General features: G+C 37.5%; 1 long non-coding RNA gene across 1 annotated transcript; it reads left to right on the plus strand.

The window, feature by feature from the left end:
• The first annotated feature begins 889 nt into the window (after window positions 1–889).
• Window positions 890–3898, plus strand: LOC112630791. Its single transcript, XR_003120939.1, has 2 exons — window positions 890–1451; window positions 1503–3898. It is a non-coding gene; the product is annotated as an uncharacterized LOC112630791 (long non-coding RNA).
• The last annotated feature ends 2358 nt before the right edge of the window (window positions 3899–6256 follow it).

Raw genomic sequence — 6256 nt, forward strand, 5'->3', positions numbered from 1 at the left:
AACAGATGCTGGAGAGGACGTGGAGAAATAGGAACACTTTTACACTGTGGGTGGGAGTGTAAATTAGTTCAACCATTGTGGAAGACAGTGTGATAATTCCTCAAGGATCTAGAACCAGAGATATCATTTGACCCAGCAATACCATTACTGGGTATATACCAAAAGGAGTATAAATCATTCTACTTTAAAGATGGATGCACATGTATGTTTACTACAGCACTATTCACAATAGCAATGACTTGGAACCAACCCAAATGCCCATCAATGATAGACTGGATAAAGAAAATGTGGCACATATACACCATTGAATACTATGCAGCCATAAAAAATGGATAAGTTCATGTCCTTTGAAAGGACATGGATGAAGCTGGAAACCATCATTCTCAGCAAACTAAGACAGGAACAGAAAACCAAACACCACATGTTCTCACTCATAAGTGGGAGTTGAACAATGAAAACACATGGACACAGAGAGGGAAACATCACACACCAGGGCCTGTGAGGGGGTGGAGGGATAGGGGAGGGATAGTGTTAAGAGAAATATCTAATGTATATGATGGGTTGATGGGTGCAGCAAACCACTATGGCACCAGAGGTATTGTTATATACCTATGTAACCTGCACATTCTGCACATGCATCCCAGAACTTAAAGTATGTGTATATATATACACACACACACACACACATATCTACACACACATATATATGTGTGTGTATATATATGTGTATATTTGTATCTATATGTGTGTGTGTGTATATATGTAAATCCTATTGATCAATAAAAAAAATCAGATGAAATTGGCTCTTTAAATGTTTTCTCCTAGCTCCTATCCATTGTCATGTTTTCTGTGGCCACATTAAGGCTTGTTCTCAGATCTGTATTTCCCATCTAAATCCCATTTCTATTCTATTATTATTAGTACTACAAAAAATAGTAATGAAAACAAACATTTAAATAAAATCTAATAAATACCAACTATTCTTCTAAGAACTTGACATGTGTAAACTCATTTAAGCCTCAACCCCGTGAAATAGTGTGTCAGTTATGTATTGCCACAATAATGCTACATAGCAAACTACCCCAAAACATAAAACTGTAAAAACATAATTACAACAATGAATCTTTTTATTCTTTCTCACAAGCCACTGTTTCTGCTGATCTTGGCCAAGTTCAGAAGACACTGACTTGGCCCATTCACCTGTGTACAGTCAGCTGCCTTGTTGAATGGGTGCTGGGAGTATAGGATGGCCTCAGTTAGGACTGCTTGGCTGTTCTCTAGATGGTCTCTCATTTTCAAAATGCTAGCCTGAACTTATTTCCATTGCCATAGGAATGTTCTAACAGAGAGAGAGAGAGCGGAAGCAGACAATGCTTCTTAAAGCCTAGGCTTGGACTGCACACTGTTACTTCCCACATATACTATTGGACAGATCAAGTGAAAACACCTAGGTCAAGAGGTAGGGTATAGACTTTGCTTCTAGATGGAAAAAATACACAAAGTGCCAAGTGTATGCATCCAGGAAGGGGTAAAGAACAGGACTAGTTTTGCCACTTATTAGGGTATTATTATTAATCCTTATTTTAAAAGAAACTAATATATAGCAGGGTTAAGCAACTTGCTCAAGGTCATGGACTAATGAGACAATGGCACTAGTATTTAAATACTGACAGTCAGGGTTCATTCTGCACTGTTAACTTCTACATGGTGCTGTCTCTCAGTTGAAGGAATGATAGAGGGGGAAAGGCAAAAGGCAACAAATGGGCTTTGAAGTAACTCTACGGAGATAATTAAAAGACCACATAAAAGAAGGAAAAAATATCTTACTTCAGGAATTCAACACTAAGAATCCTACTCCCTTCTTGAAATCAGAAAAAGTTTGCATGAACCCTGTGGGCCTTTGAAAGAGAGAAGGCATACTGTTGATGGTCACCGGCTTACTTAAGGCTGCAGCTTGCAGGAATCCATCTCATCAGAGTAACTGGAAAGAGGCCACAGTATCCAAAAACAAAAACAACAAAAGTCATATGCTGGGATAAGTTCTTGATAGTATGAATAGCCAGGAAAAAATATTTTGAACCTTCTTGTCCCAGCTGCGATATTAACTTTGAATTTTGTCATGTGGTTAATTAAGTTGCTTTATAAGACTAAATTTTTATAAGATGTGTACATAGGAATATGACTTCCCTCTCCTAAGTAACAGATATTACCAAATGTGTTGTGAAGTTGACATTCTTAAGTTTTAATTTATGGTTTTATTGCTCCCTGCAATAGCATCTTCTTTCATTTCCTAGTCCCCAGTTTTTCCATTTTGTTTGCAGTAGCCAGATAAATCTATCGAAATGCTCATTTGATTACAGCATTCTTCGGTAATCACCATTATCTTCATGCTGACAAAGGTCACTCTTTAAGGACCTTTAGTTCCGCAAACTATGTCTTACCATTGTTTATCCCCCAGCTAAATACCTTGGAGAATTCCAAGTGTGTCATCCACTGTATTAGTCTGTTCTCAAGTTGCTAACAAAGACATACCCAAGACTGGGGAATTTATAAAGGAAAGAGGTTTAATGGACTCACAGTTCCACATGGCTGGGGAGGCTTCACAATCATGGCGGAAGACAAAGGAAGAGCAAAGGGAGGTCTTACATGGCGGCAGGCAAGAGAGCTTATGCTGGGGGAACTCCTGTTTATAAAACCATCAGATCTTGTGAGATGTGTTCAATACCATGAGAATAGCATGAGGGAAACTACCCCCATGATGCCATTATCTCCATTATCTGGCCTTGACACATGGGGATTATTATAATTCTAGGTGAGATTTGGGTGGGGACACAGGGCCAAACAGTATCATCCACCTTCATGTCTCTTTCTCTTTACTCACCTGCTTTCTTGACAAGAAAAATCTTCATCAGCCCTTCCTTCCTTTCCTCCCTCCCTCCTTTCTTTCTTGCTTGCTTGCTTTTCCTTCCTTTTTCTTCTTTATTTTCTTTGCCTATTTGAGAGATTGGCAAGGAGAGTAATGCTGGAATTGGAAACACATGTAACTAATACCTGCCGAAATAATTGTGAGCAGAAGTGATATGCCTTCTGAGCCAAGGCAGAGGAAAGATTATATGTGATTCTCAGACTTCTTCTCATCCTCATTGGCTAAGAAGGGCACAGATCCCAGATGGAACAGCTGTAAGTTAGTGGGGCCTTCCTCCATCTGGATCCCTAAGTAACTTTGTGAAACAGAGCCCCTCTCCAACCTGTGATAAACTTGTACTACAAAGGAGAACTCAATTTTCTTGTGCTAAAATACTGAGATTTGGAAATTAATGTGTGCTGTGTTATAACCTAGGTTGTTAGAAATATATTATTGCAAATTACTTTTAATATTCATTTTTGTCATTATCAGTGAATTTGAAGTTTCAGATAATTATTGAACATTTGTGTGTCATTTATATATTTATTATACTTAGTTCTTTGGTAAAATGCTATTTGTGTCCTTTGCCTATTTTTCTACTAGACTGTTTATGTTGATTTATAAAACATGTTTATATATTAGGCTACAGTAACCCTTTCATGTCATTAGTACTGAAATACCGTTTCCAATTTATTAACTGCCTTTTATTATCATTTTATGATATATTTTATGTCTAAAGGTTTAAAAATTATATACTGAGTAATCTATAATTATTTAAAACTTTTGTTCTTATTTTACGAGAAAGGCCTTCTAAAATCTGATAGATTGGTTTTTCTCTGGATTTACTATTTTCTATTTTTAAAAGATGAAATTATATATTCCATTATGATTTATGTTGTTGCATGCTATTTGGTAGGAATATAGCTTTGTAATTAGTACATTCATCTTAAAACTGACTTGACTCTTTCTCCTAAATTAAAAAGACAACTCTGATGATCTGCTTTTGAGTTATTCCTTAAGCTACCTTCTCTTGATGTTAAATATCCATTCAGAGGATTCAGAACACCTTGGCCACTTGGCCTCCCCCTGGAGATCTGTCCACTCCAGAGATGCAGAGCTCACCAAAGGTGTACAGGCGGGAAGCAGGGACCTCTGCGGAAGTCAAAAGGGGAAATGCCTGACTCAGCAATGCAAGCAGGTTGTGAGTAGAACAGGAAACAGTTCTCTTCCTCAGTACCTCTTTAGTTAGCAATTTATTTATTCACTGAGTCATTCAGACTTTCCTGTGGTAGTAAAATAAATTGAAAATTGAGAAGCATTTTGCCAGGCAAATGAGAAACACCCTTGAATTTTTTTTCAGTTGTATAAGTGAAACAATAAGTAATTTACAGTCATTCAGACTTCCACTATGCTTAGAGACAAACACACCATAGGTAGTAAAAACTTACCTCACCATGTTTTTCATTACATGACATGTATTCTAAAATTTATATTAGGATATAATACTTGGTTCTCTCACTAAGTACATGTAGATGTTCCTCCTTTAACACAAAGGTCTAATGAGAACCACAAGATCTATAAAAGCCTATAAAACTGAGATTCTACAAATTTCACTCAGAAATGTGTAATTAGAAGTATGTCTGAGTTATGGTGGTGGAGTTTGGGTTTGTGTGTGCACACTTTCATGAGAAAGGGAGCGAGAGAGAGAGAAAAAAAGGAGGTAGAGTGAAAGGAAGAGAGAGATATAAATAGAGATGATAGAGAGAGACTGAGAGACAGAAACAGAGGGGACACAGAGGGGGAATTAGAGAGAGACTGAGAGAAAAAGCTAGAGACAGACAGAGATAGGTAGCAAGAGAAAGAGTCAGACACACACACACACACACACACACACACACACACACACACAAAGAAACAGAGAGGGGGGAGAGAGAGAGACGTTGAGAGAGCTAGTGACACACGTATACACACAGGGGACCCAACGAGATGCAGCTTGGTCAGAGGCAGGTTTACTTACCAAGTCAATAGCCTTCTGCTTTAAAAGCAGGTATTCCTCATTGATGAAATGGACCATCCCACCATCTTACCTTAGCCTGACTCACCTTACAAAGAATTTTTCATGGCGCTGGGCTGTGATAGTTCTGGAAAGAAGGAAGATGGATGTTCTTAGTACCACCAATACAGAGAGCTGATAATAGCAACCACATTACCAGTGTTTTTTTTGCATTTGTTTTCTACAAACAGGTCCTATGATGCTAGCTCAAAGCTCTAATCTTTATTTTGATTTCCCAGGAAGTTGCAAATGAAACTCTACATGGAATTGGTCTGTTGGTTTAATATTAGAGAGAAGTAAAAATGATGGGCATTAACTCTATCAGTCATTGATTTGTGAATTTCCTTGTGTTTTAACATCTAGAGGAAGGTGACAAAAACACTTACATGCGAAAATTATATTTTGTGCATTAAATACAAGTTTTCCAAATATTGAAAGAGTTATATTTCTAAATTTCTTAATGCACAAACCATTGTTTAAAGGTTTTATTATTTTATCTTTTTGAAGATTATTAATTATCTACTATGTTTCAGGTATAGCCCTAAGCAGTGGGGATAAATCAGTGAACAAATCAGCAAATATTTGTGCCTTTATGGAGCTTCTATTCTGGTATGGGGAGATAGACAGTGAAACTTAATAAATGATTAAGCTGCATGGTATTTAAGAAGGTTATAAGTACTATGAAGAAAAATAAAGCAACCTAAGGTGGCTAGGGAATAACCAAAGGGTTAAGGGCTGCAATGAGGATTCTGGAATTAACTGAAGGTAGAGTCATAAGGATTTGTTAACAGATTGGTCGTAGGATATAAAACAGCAAGTGCAAAGGCTCTGAGATAAAAAACATCCTCATTTATTTCAAGAACACCAGAAAATCCATTGTGACTGAAGAAGAAAGATCAAAGGGAAGAGAATTAGTAGAGGAGATCAGAGGGGTAATGGTGGGGCCGGAAATATAGGACTTTCTAGGCAATTGTAAGAATTTGAGGGGGGAGGTATTTATTGCACTGGTTTAACCAGAAGAATGACACGATATTACACTTTAAACTGATCACTCTGGTTGTGTTGCTGAGAACAGGCTGGAGTGGGTAAATGGTGAAAAGCAGGAAAACCAGTTTGGAAAATGGTGTGCTAATCCAGTTCATAGAAGTTAGTGCTTATTCCAGGGTAGTAATAGTGAGGATATTAGGAAGAGGCCAGATCCTATGATTATCTGAAGGTAGAGTAACCAGAATTTGTTGTCAGATTGGATGTAGGGTGTGAAGAACAGAGAGGAGTCAAGGATAAGTCCACGGTTTTAT

This window comes from Theropithecus gelada, chromosome 8, assembly GCF_003255815.1.
Source record: "Theropithecus gelada isolate Dixy chromosome 8, Tgel_1.0, whole genome shotgun sequence".
Taxonomy (NCBI): Eukaryota; Metazoa; Chordata; class Mammalia; order Primates; family Cercopithecidae; genus Theropithecus; species Theropithecus gelada.